Here is a 12950-nt window from a genome sequence, read left to right on the forward strand (position 1 = left end):
TGAGGCATAGTAAGGATCTAATTTAAAAAGAAGAGGGCCCAGACCCTGTCCTCTAAAAGGCTACAGACTAGTGGAGTAAGAGATCCATTAACAGATGCCTCCGACGTTGGGAGGAACATATAACAAAGAGATGAGCACATTGCATCCTGCGATTAAGGCAGAGATGCCTCTACACTTGCCCTGCCTCAAAGTCATTTATGATTCTCTTCTACTCTATTTGAACACCCATATTTCCTTAGTGTCCCCCAGTTGCAATGATTTCTCCCCAAATTTTTACTACTTTGGAAGACAGATACTTGTGAAGTGCTGGCTGGCAAAGATTGGTGCTAAGTGAAATGGAAGGTGAATCTGACCTCAAAAAGGGGCCACAAAGGGATCCCTGGGTGGTGCAGCAGTTTGGCGCCTGCCTTTGGCCCAGGGCGCGATCCTGGAGACTCGGGATCGAATCCCACATCGGGCTCCCGGTGCACGGAGCCTGCTTCTCCCTCTGCCTGTGTCTCTGCCTCTCTCTTTCTCAATCTCTCTCTGTGACTACCATAAATAAATAAAAATTTAAAAAAAATTAAAGAAAATATATTTAAAAAAAGGGGGCCACAAAAAAAAACAAGGGTGAAGATATAGCAGGAAGAAAAGGTTTCAACAGCTGAGGGGGGAGGGTTCATTTCCAAGTGAACGGAACAGATAATCACCCATGGAACACTCAGGGATAGAGTAGTCAACTGAGAGAGGGAGTTTTCTGGACATCCCTGTGGGGGGAAACCTGTTGTTTGCAAACGCCCACCTTATTCTGCCAAAAAGGCACCAACCCACCCTCCACTAGGACCTGGAATCCTCAAGATGCATCCCTAATAGCTCGCTTCGGCTTCTCAGTTAATGTTCACCCGAGCTAGATCCTTTCCCCTACAGCATCTGCTTCTTGCTGACTCGTGTCCATCCTGTCATCGGCTTTGTGGCTTTAATGAATCAGGTTTTATTTTCCCGTTTCTCTTCCTAGGCCATGTAAGTCCTCCTTCCAGACTTCAATGCTGCTTGGACTGCCTTCCAGTGCTTGGCTCTTCCTGGCTCAGCTTTTAGAGCCACAACCATGAATTTGTCTCTAAACAGAACCAGTAGCTAAAACCCAGCCTCCCAGATCTGTCTCGTTTGAAGCCCAGGAAGGAATGTTCTGAAGCTAGGATGGTGTTGGCCAGTGGGGTTTGTCCTGGAAGAAAGAATACTGCCCCTCAGATCAGCAAATTATTGGTACTTCCTCTACTCTTCAGTTGTTTTCAGAATGGAAGTCTCAGCATGAGTCCACACTGTCTACTTTTATTGGGGTGCCCAAGGCTGAGACACATATCTGCGGCAGTGTCCCTCAGGAGCCCTGACATTTGCAGAGGTCCATTCTGTGGGTGGAAAAGCATAGGTGAAAGAGGATGAGGGGATCCCTGGGTGGCTCAGTGGTTTAGCGCCTGGTTTCAGCCCGGGGCGTGATCCTGGAGTTCTAGGATGGAGTCCCACGTCGGGCTCCCCGCATGGAGCCTGCTTCTCCCTCTGCTTGTGTCTCTGCCTCTCTCTCTCTGTGTGTCTCATGAATACATAAATAAAATCTTAAAAAAAAAAAAAACTCTTAAAAACGGGGGTGGGGAGGGATGAGATGACTTACCCGGAACAAAAAGTCACCCTGATTTCAAACTGGGCCTCATGTTATCACTTGAGAAACATTAAAAATGTTGCCTCTAGAGTCCCTACCCCCTAGACCCTGATCTACTTTGTCTGGGGGTGCTACTGGGGTGCTGAGCATTTTAGAAGCTTCCAGGTGATTCTCATGGGCAGTCAGAGCCTAGAACCCCTGAGCCAGTTAGTGGCCAACTAAGAAATTAACCACAGGTGTCCCACCCAACATCCAGCATGATCCCTTCTTTTTTAAGAGGAGGGATCTAGATTTTTTGTGTTTCACAGTGTCAGGGTACACTGGGGCGGGGGCGGGGCTGTGCCCACCCTTTGGTGACTCTCAATATTTTGTCTATGGTTTGTACCATGATTTTTTTTTAGCTCTTTCCACTGCTCAACCATAATTCTTTAACTGTCAATTCTGGGGAGTAACAAGCCAGTTTCAATAGACTGGAGAAATTGCAGCGCTTTTTCCCACAGGGCAGAAAACTTAGGGGGTTGTCAACAAAAGAAGAATAAAAAGCAAGCTTTCTGCTACCAAATGGAAAACTTTCAACAGGCTCCTAAGGTCCTTCTGGCAGAACTTTTATGTCAACACCCAACAAACACCCCACGCTCTACAGTTAATGTGAGAGAAGAGTCCCTAAGAAACGCATGCTAGCCAGACTCGTCAGGAGTCACTCAGGCACACAGCTCTCCTTGCTTCAACCCCACAGGCTGGCAGACTTTAATAGGACATGGAAACAAGCCCTTGAGAACACTGTAGCCCTTTATTTTGGAGGTGTTGCTAACCCTCCCCCACCAGAACCTCAATATGCTAGACAACAAAGCAGAGGTGAGGTAAAACAAAATGTTCAAACCCCCCCCCCCCAAATAGTAATTGGTGAAGATCAAAGTGTAGCTCATAAAGTTTGATAGAAAGTTTTTCTAGAAGGATTTAATTCTCTCAAAGGAATGATACTGGGTGAGAGCTACAGGCTTCCTTTGCAATCAGATCTGTCTGTGATTCGTCAACTATCATGGCAACTTGGCAACTTTTTAAGAATTTTTTGCAGTTTTTTTCACCTTCTCTGTTGGTTAGAAATACAAGTCTGTCTCCTGGGTGACATTAAGGTGTTTCTAAAACATCACAAGCAGCAATGACTTCATTTTATCACATCTTTTTTTTTTTTTCCTTTTGAAAGGCGCATGGATACAGCAGATTCCACCATCCATATGAAATTTGCGTTAAGATATCCGTCTTTAATTGTGCCACATGGCTACCACGTTCTTACACCCGAGTAGTTTAATTGTGACAATAATATTCTGAATAGCAGACTCTTTCCTCACCAAGATTTTACTATGTCTTCCTTTATAATATGTTCCCCAACTTCCCCACACACATCAAGGTGAATTTCTTCCTTTTCTCTATTCCGCTAGCTGTGGGTTCTCTTCCCAAGGACAGTATTTACTATTTTGCATTCTTATGGTCTACATTTTACATTTTTGTTGTTCTGCTAGTGTGTGTGAGTTCCTTGAAGGCACACGTCATGGCTTTTGAAACACTTGGCCCAAATTATTCCAATAATCAGGGAAGGCTTGTTGTGCTGAACTGGGTGGCACAGTCTACAACCCTTTCTACTGCACAGCTGAGGCTGGACACACTTTTCTGGAAGCCCTCTGAAGATGCTGGTTCTCTATAAGGTGAAGGTCATGCTCTGTGACAGGGGACCCCATGCTGTCAGACACCCGGGGGGTTAGTTTCAGAGTCTGCAGGACAAAGCACCCCAGAACCTCACTGTTCTGAGGCCAGAAGTCTGACTGAGGCTTAGGCAGTGCTCATTCCTTAGGGCTGGTGCAGGAGCCTCCCTTCAGCTTCACATCCTACTTCTCAGTAGCTATTGTCATATTCACATGGCCTTCTCCCTGGGTCCTATCTGTCTCCAAATTTCCCCTTTAAAAGGACTCCAGTTGTACTGATTTAGAGCCCACCCTAATGACCTTGGTTCACGTGATTATGTCTTTAAAGATCCTATCCCCAAATAAGGTCACATTCTGAGGCTTAGGAGTTAGAATTTCAACACTAATCGGGGAGGACAGAATTCAAGCTGGAATACCTGTCTTCTGACCTTTTGGCGACCACTCCCTGCTCATCCTACCAGCTGGGCAGAGCCCGAGTTTCTGGGCCTTCTTGCTTTCTTACTGTTGTTTATATTGCCTGGGATGTTCAGCTTCTTTTAAGGTGAGATCAAGACTCCATTCCCGGTTTCCTGCACCATGAGCCACTCCCTCCAAGCCCTCCATACCCATGTAGGAAGTGCAAATCACTCTGGCCTGTATGGGCCACTGTCCTTTGTACTGCTGGCCACCAGACTGTGGACAGTATTGACATCTCCTGAGTCCATTACCTGTGAACCCCACCAGGGTGGGAATGGGTCTTTTTCTGCTAACTCTAGCACAAAGCACAGTTCTTAGCTAATGTTTGTTAGATGAATAAATGACACAGGGATTGCAAATAGGTTTCTCCTTCCTTGTTAATTCCATCAGGGTGATGACAGAAGAAATGTGTTGAGAACAACTGAGGGTATCTGGGCCCATCTGGAAACCGTGCCATGTGCAATTAGCAAGGTCTCCTGTGGATACAGCTGGGGTATCCAGGGCCTTCCTTCATATATTTGCCAATCCATTCTTAAGGGTTGCAAGGAGTATAATTTTAACTTGAAATATTAGAGAGAAGAAAATAAATTCCTGGGTTTTCAACCAGAAAGTAAAGGATTCCTGAAAAAGCTACCATGGCTTTTTGAAGAAATGGCTTCAAAGAAATAAGAGGAAGGCTTACAAAGCTCCCCAGTGATGAGGATCCAGAACAAGGACCTGGCAGTCATTGCATGGGATGGAAGTGGATGAATGGATGAAGCCAGCATTTTGGAAAATAAGTGCAGAAAGAATTCCTTGAGGATGCAAAGAATTCCATAATATAGGAGCCAACTCCAAATTATAGTCGGTAGATTATCAAGCAGTATACATTTCTACTGACCAGGGGAAAAAATACATATTACCATCCTCAAATCCTTCAGTCATTTGTCATAGCCTTACAGTGTATAGTTTCCATATGATAGGAAAGAAAATAACACCCAAAAGAGGAAAATACAGTTAAATAAAATATAGCTGACAACTCAGTTTCTGTATGCAAATACACATGAACAGTGTATTCATCTGTATGTAATGAGTTTAAGTTTTTGAAAAATGAAGAACTAAATTAAGGTATGTAATGTCTGCCTCAGAATGGAGATATATGAGTTTTAGATGTGGCTCTGAGAACAAGATAAAGTTGTGTTAGTCTGTATGTTAATTAGTTGCCATGCAAACACTTTTGCACACAAAATTATCCAGTATTTGTTTTATACCTGAAAAAATAGCTAGGCCAATCTAATAGCAAATCTAGCTATATAAGAACAAGAACAAATTAAAGAAAAAGCCAGCGCTTCATATACACATAAAATTTCTGGTTTAGAAATGACTCTCCACACAGTTTTTTAAATATTTGATGAAAAACAACTTAGAACATTTCAATTAGGTAACAGAACCTAACTTTCAAGTACCTGCAGTGTTTAATAGGGTTCCCCCAGTTGTCATTGGGGGGGATATGAAGAATTTTGTGCTGAAATTTAACAATGGAGTTATCTTGACTGGTAGCTCTTCAGAGGGAAACTTCTAGCATGCAAGGGCATGCCGTGGTGGTGGAGCGGCCATGTGTGGGCTGCAACCCTTAGTGGACATGGTCATACATGTCCCCATGTGGACCAGGTGATCTCACCATTTTGGCAGTGGCAATCAGTCAGAATCAATCAAGGCGGATACCCAACACAGATTTCTTTCTTCTCTGTCAAGCTGAGTGACAAAATGATCGCATCATATGCTGCCGAATGTTGAAGCAGAGTCAGTGCCATGGCAACTCAAAGACACACATGTGCAATTACTCTGGAAAATGAGAACAGAGAGCCTCAAGGGGAGACTGAAACCCAGAAAGGAAACAATGGTGACACAGGACATCCATGAAAAGATCCTGTGATGGTATTGTCCTAGAGAAAGACAGCTCACAGAGACTAGTGTTCCATGGGATTCTTCTGATGTTGCAAGGCGATTCTCTTTACTGTACTTTTAATTTGAATTAGTTTGGGTTTGTATTTGTTTCTTTTGGATCTCATCAAAAAAAAAGAAAAAAAATTCTATAAAACTAAATAATGAGTATCAATTTTGGGATGCTAGAGGAACAGACTGTCCTATAAAAGAATAATTTTGTAGGGGAAGGTATTAGGTGGCCAATTGGCATCACAACCAGATCAGAGAATTAGAGGAACTCAGACCTGGCTTTCGCTTCCATTTCTCCCAACTATCGTTCACTCGTTATAAACTTGACCTTGCCTAATTTAAACATGACTTCACTTTTATCTGCTTGTGCACTGATGTGCAAGACCCCAACGAAGCTGCTGATACTAATAGGTCGTATTTCACACCACATCCTATCACTCAGCATTTGAAATCGTTCCAGGGATAGCAGTTGTTGCTTTACCTAATAGCTATGATAGTTATTCACACTTTTTAGTCATTCATTCAAAAAATCGTATCAACCATCTACTATGTGCTAAATAATTGGCTGGTACTATAAACACTAGAAAACAGGACCACGCCCTTGCCCTGGAGAAGCTGATGGTGGGATGTGGAATACAAATGAGAATCCATGATTGGGTGGCACTCAGTTGGTCAGCCCGACATACTACAAGGACACCGGTGAGAGGAATCTAACCAACCCAGTGTCAGGAGTCTAAAAGGACTTCAGAGAAGAAGCTTCTTGTAAGCAAAATCCTAAAAGAAACTAGAATTTCCATGGATGAACATGGGGTAGAAGGAAAGTAAAATTAATTAATGATGGTTTTTATTGATGATTTATTATGTCCTAGAGACTCTGCAAAGCACTTTCCAAGCATTATCTTCCTTAAACCTGGTTGCAGTTCTGGGAGGTGTGTGGTACACAGTGGATAGGGAAGGAAAGGAGGGAGTTGGAAGACATTCCTAATTAGAATTACTCAAAAACACAAACAGCTTTTTAAAAATAGCTTGAAGTACTCAAGCAGTGGCTAAGTGAACTCAGAGCCAAGCGGATGACTGAGGCACGGAGTCTGGGATCATACTTGATCAGATGTTTTAAGGGCCCATCCAACCCTGGAATGTTCTGACACTAAACAAGCATGCTAGAAGATTTATATTGCCGGATATTTGTTATGAGAATGTACTTGGATAATGACTAATATTGTTACAATGTACTAAGATCTGATTAATCTGAATAATAATAACATAGTTTGGCAACAAAATTATAATGCAGAATTTCTAAACATTTGTTATGTTATATCACCAAGAAATTTCAATCTCCTGAGGACAGAGGGTTGTAATGATTTTGACCCGTGGAGCCCATATGGTTATAATGAGTTCATATTCATTATGTATATTCACGAAAATATGTTTATTGATTGATAGCACATTCATTTGGATTTTAATAGTAGCTATAATAACAGCAATGTTGTCTTACATTGTAGTCTCTCAAACCTGTCACAACAGAAAGATTTTCATGTCTCTCTTCCCCTTATCACGCACTCAACTAAAAATCAAACTGAATTCAAGTCAAATTTCTCATATTTAAAAGCCAAGAAATTGACACTTGTATTAAATGATTAAGGAATTTACATTTATTTATTATGGAATATGCAAATACAGGATATTTAGTTGCAGGTTGTATTTAAAGGCGAGGGCCTCCATTTGTTCCATAAAGCTGTCATATTCTTTGCTTTAACCTGAAATAATGTACCTCAATGATTTAACATCCTTGCCTCTGGGAGTTGGAGGAGGCTCCAACAGGAGCCTGTGGGAGTTGAAGTGTTTGGGCACAAATAGGAAAATTGACTATGCAATTATTGATCAAACCCAACAAACAGACCAAGTAAAAACAAAAATGAAAGTAAACCCCTTGCAGGGAGGTCATAGTCAGGGCCCCAAGAACACTAAGTTGAGTATCTCTCTTGGACCTCATCATGCCAACGACGGAACTCCGTTCTTGACTCTAATTTACTAAAGGCCTCAGCTGACTAAGATGCATATTTTGGGAGGAGGGCAAAACTTCTCAAGATCTCATCTACCATACTTCATACAACCACATGACTAGTTTTCTCACATTTTAATAACTCTAAAATTGACAGGCTTATTACAATTCATATTAATAGAAAGCATTGTATCCTTACATAATAAAGGTAGCATTTTTCCGTCTTATCGGTACACAAAACGTGCACATTTCATATATGGCAGCAAAGATTTGCTAAAAATACTGCGTTTTATAATCCCAACTTCTAGTCTACCCATTTGATTTCTCCTTTGTTCCAAGAAAGCAAGTTCTCTTGTGTCTGCTGCCTTCCCTCTGACAAGTGCCTGTGTTCTTTCCAGGTGTCACCTCCAAGGCTTTCCCTTTCCCTCCCCGTCTGCTGTGGCAAGGATGGTCCATGGACATTGTAGATTCTCAGAATGCCTTCCAGAGTTTGGAGATGTTCTGAGGAGTGGCTTCCCAGCCACGGACCACTCTTCCCAACCTTCTTTGCATTTCAACGGGACCATATGAAGGTGGGGCCAATGGAAGTTCAGAGGAAGTAAAGCGGACTATGTCCAGCCTGAGGAATTACACACTGCTGTGGCCCAACCCTTTCTTTGCCTGACCTGAGGAACCTGGGTTAGGAGAACCACAGAGCAAAAGGAGTTCCCGTTTAAAATGATTTCGACATCAAGATGTGATGGATTTGTACCCTGATATGCTGAAGTAAGTTTTGTTAGTTATTCCAGTCACTATCCAGGGTGATTCAATGACTTCTGCAGGGCTGGAGAGCAGTGCAGCACTGTCTCTGAGAACAGCTTTCACATGCATATTCACCACATGTAGGAAAATGCAAGGACTGCATTCTGGATGAGATGGGATTGCTTGCATAGATCAGCATGTCTGCTGAAACAGTAAGAAATGCCAAGTCAAATACAAATAGATTATGTGTGAGGTCGTTAGTGAGCTAATGATGCAGTGGGGCCCAGAGAGGCCAAGATTTCAGACGAGAGAACCTCAGAAGGCTAAGCTGGATCTCTGGAGCTGTTTTCCCTGGGGGCATTGGCCAAATCTGTTCACAGAGCGAGAGACTGAGAATCTGGGGTTTGCCCAGTCAGAGGACTGGCACTTAGTAGGGGCAAGAAACATCATTATAGAGATGCTGCACAGGGTAAGAGGCTAAAGTCACCCAAATTACCCTGAAAGTGGACTGGAATCCAAAGATAAAGCAGACGAAGTAAAGGGAACCACAGATCATTCTCATGAGAAATAATAGAAAATAAGTTTCATGTAACTATGATTAATACACATAAGGAAATAGAAAAAAAGAGAGAAAAACCAGAGAATTTCAACAGAGAACCAAAATCTCTAATTAGGAAACAAATGAAGCAGAAGTAAAATATACATTATCTGAAATTAGAAGCTCAATAGTGAGTTTAACTGCAGGATTAGTCTTTTGATATGAAAATGGCATACACAAAAAATTTAACACAGACTAGATCTAAAAGTTGAAGCTGTAACACTGCTGGAGAAAAGTTAAAAGACAAAACTTTGTGACTTAGGGATTGGCAAAGAAAAGACAAAACAGGCAGTGCCTATTAAGGAAAACTGGTGACATGCCCCTCATTGAAATTTAAAATTTCTGCTTTTTAAAAGACATCAAATGAACACAAAAAGATAAGCAACCTATTGGCAGAAAATATTATATATATATACAATATATATATGTCAAAGGACTTGTATAGAATATGTAGGGAGAAAAATCCCTTACAATTCAATGAGACAAATATCCAATTAAAAAATATCAGAAAGGGAGACAGAACGTAAAGACTGCTAACTCTGGGAAATGAACTAGGGGTGGTAGAAGGGGAGGAGGGCGGGGGGTGGGAGTGAATGGGTGATGGGCACTGGGGGTTATTCTGTATGTTAGTAAATTGAACACCAATAAAAAATAAATTAAAAAAAATGTGAGCAGACTCTAATGTAAAAACAGATATGTGAGCAGTCAATAAACACATGAAAAGCTATTAAACAACATTAGTCATCAGGGAAGATCAAATCAGAATTACAATGAGATACAACTAACACACCTGCTTGGATGGTTAAGCTATAAAGAAGACTGGCAGCCTCAAGTGTCATCACGATGTAGACCAATGGAACTCACACATCGCTGATGAGAATATACAATGATTACAATTGCTTTGGAACATGCTTCCGCAGTTTCTTTATGAAGTCAATCAGAAACTTACTGCATGACCTGACAAGTGGACTCCCAGGTATTTACACAGGAGAAATGAAAATTCATAGGATGCTTATATTCACAAAACACATCCGCCCATATTCATGCAAATGCTCACAACAGCATTATTCATTGTAGCCTACTACTGGACACAACCCCACCAGCCATCAACATGTGAGGGGATAAACAATATGCAATATATGCAGACAATGAGATGATATTCTCAATAACAAGAAATCAAGTGCTGTTACGTGAACATGAATAAATCTCAGAAGTATCATGATGAACAGAAGGCAGACAAAAGGATACATATTATGTGATTCCCTTTGTACCCAATGTAGGAAGGAGGAGTCTAATCTATATTGCTAGAATGCAGATCTTGGGGGCACCCGCAAGAGTTGAATAGAAAAAGCTCAGAGGGAACTTCTGGGGTGATGGAGGCATTGTGTATCATGATTGTGATTGTTGTTCCAAGGAGGCACACCAATTTATCAAAACTTATTGAATTGTATACTTAAAATGTTTTATTACTTACAAATTCTACCTCAGTAAAGCTGACCTAAAACAGATGAAACCCCATTAAACCATTCTTCTCACATCTTTGCTGATCAAATTATATATTTCTTTCTCATTGCTGGCTTAGCATGGTGTGTGTGGTCTAGCAGTTATGTCGTTCTATGTTTTCATAATTAATTGGTTTTATTTACATGCTCTCGTTTGGATGAAACACTTCTGGATTCTTTGAACCTTTTTATTAATTATTGTATCTCCATTGCCTATTATAGCAGCAGGCACGTAGTAAGTTCTCCATAAATGCTTGTTGAGTTGAATTGAGGTAAACCAGTTGTTTGTTGAGATATGCAATGTGGCAAGTCTGATTTCTAGCAGGCTGGCTGCAAGAGAGGTGAGTAGTCACATGGTCTAGGGTCAGGTCCACCAGCTCCTTTCATGTGGCTGTAGAATTTCCCCGGTTAGAGCTGGAGATTTGGAGGGAGAGCTCCATGGGCAGCCAGAGAGAAAAGTTCAGTGGAATCTATAATGCGTCTGGATGGGAGCAGGGTGACGCTGTGGCCTGAAGATTTAGGGCAGAAAGGACCAGAGCTGACAAAGCAGAGGTTAGGACAGGGGATGAAAAGACCAACCAGGCATAATTGCAGAGCTTTGCAGCCATGATCACATGCTCCTTCGTGTCTCTGTCAGTAGTGTGCACAAGCAGGAGCTCTTACAAGCCCCATCAAGAGGGATATAGGTCGAGGAGCGGTGGAGAATCCTCCTGAAGCAGGCAAGCAGATTGTCCCAAGCTGATTCCAACTGAACAAAAATGTCAAAGCCAGGGCTGCTTGGCTGTCTAGGAGAAGCACAAAGGATCACACTCAGGGGCCTCGTTGTAGTACTTACGTTTGTTGGGCCAACCCATGGGTCCTTACCAGAGGTAATGAGCAAGAAGAAAGCTAGGCATCAGTGATTGTCAGGATCGCTGTAAATTTGTTCCACCTTCTTAACCTCTGTGGCACAGAGAGCTGTGTTTATGACATTGATCCTGCATTTTGTTCCCTCTCAGGAGAGCCATGATAAGATAATGATACACATGTCAGCTGGCATGTGTGAAACTGGCAATCAGAGGATTAAACTTGGGAGTGTCTTTGGGAAATTCTCAAAATACTACCATGGGTTGTCTGAAGTCTGCCAAGCCTACCTCCTAAAGGCATTATCTTCCATCTGTCCCTTCTCTCCCAACCCCAAGCCAGTGCCACAGTGCAAGCCTTCAGCCTGGCGTTAGCTGCTGCAGAAGCCTCACCACTGACCTTCTAACTCTGAGTCATTGCTCTTTCGTCCACATTCACCTCATTCAGAGTGATGGATTCAAAACAAAAATGATTGAGGGACTCATCCCAGGTGGCCCTCTATTGTTCATGGGAAAAAGGTAGAACCTCTTAGGTTATGGGAACATTCTCAACATGGCACCATTGACCCCAAGAGCCTCACACTCTTACCTATGGTGTCCTCTCTCTCTCTCTCTCTCTTTCTCTCTCTTCCTTTCTCTCCTCTCCTTCTCTCTCTTTCTCTCTCAGTACAGCTTGCAGTTCATTCTCTGGGTACACTCAGTTCCCAAGTGCTGAGAGAGGAAGTGGGGATCATTACATCTTTTATCTTAACCCATTGGTTTTTGGAAGCCTGTGGGTGGCTTCCTTTGCATTAGTTTTGCATCTATGAACTATTTAACCTGATGGTGGACATGAAAATGTTGGCAAAGGAAGAGCCGAATAGAAATTCTAGCTGTTGGCAAGGAAGGTCCTGGAGCAGACCTTCGAGAGGGCAGGCATATGCCAGGTGCTTCTCTGTTCTAATAGCACCCTGTGCTCCCCTCTATCAGGGCACTTGTGAGCCATATTTTTGGTTTTTGCACGGTGGCAGGTACCTAGGCGACAATAAATATTTATCGATGTGTAATTCACAGACTCTCTACTGTGTGTCAGACCTTATATACTGATACCTCTGAGTCCGGTAACTTATCTGTTTTTACATTTTGAACACTCATCATGATGCCTGGCCTATAAGAAATGATGGTCATTCATGCATTTAATAAATATGGATTAAATATACACAATACTACAAATTTCATATGAGGATGTGATTGGGTGGAGATTGACAGATTGGGTGGAGATATTTACTCCCTGGAGTCTCCCAAAGGATGAGGGGAGCCCTGCCTGCATTAGAATCACCTGAGCCCTCTACACAGGCAGATTCCCAATCAAAACATGCATCTGACAAAGGGTAGTGGAAGGGGAGGTGAGCGGGGATATGGGGTGACTGAGTGATGGGCACTGAGGGGGGCATTTGATGGGATGAGTTATACTATATGTTGGCAAATTGAACTCCTATAAATATAAATATAAATATAAACATATATATATATATATATAAACATGCATATGAGGCTGCAGG

At 42.2% G+C, this 12950-nt stretch overlaps 1 long non-coding RNA gene across 4 annotated transcripts in view; it reads right to left on the reverse strand.

The window, feature by feature from the left end:
• LOC102151619 overlaps window positions 1–12950 on the reverse strand; it is a 68931-nt gene that overhangs the window by 50186 nt on the left and 5795 nt on the right. Inside the window, exons 4-5 of one of the 4 annotated variants that reach the window (XR_005371995.1) lie at window positions 11999–12120; window positions 10742–11352 (exon numbers count right to left, since the gene is read on the reverse strand). The exons of 2 other annotated variants lie outside the window; for them this stretch is intronic. This is a non-coding gene — a long non-coding RNA (uncharacterized LOC102151619). Of the gene's footprint in view, window positions 1–10741; window positions 11353–11998; window positions 12121–12950 lie in introns of those variants that run through there. One more of the 4 variants, XR_005371994.1, reaches the window with a different exon arrangement.

Source organism: Canis lupus, chromosome 17 (genome assembly GCF_011100685.1).
Source record: "Canis lupus familiaris isolate Mischka breed German Shepherd chromosome 17, alternate assembly UU_Cfam_GSD_1.0, whole genome shotgun sequence".
NCBI lineage: Eukaryota > Metazoa > Chordata > Mammalia > Carnivora > Canidae > Canis > Canis lupus.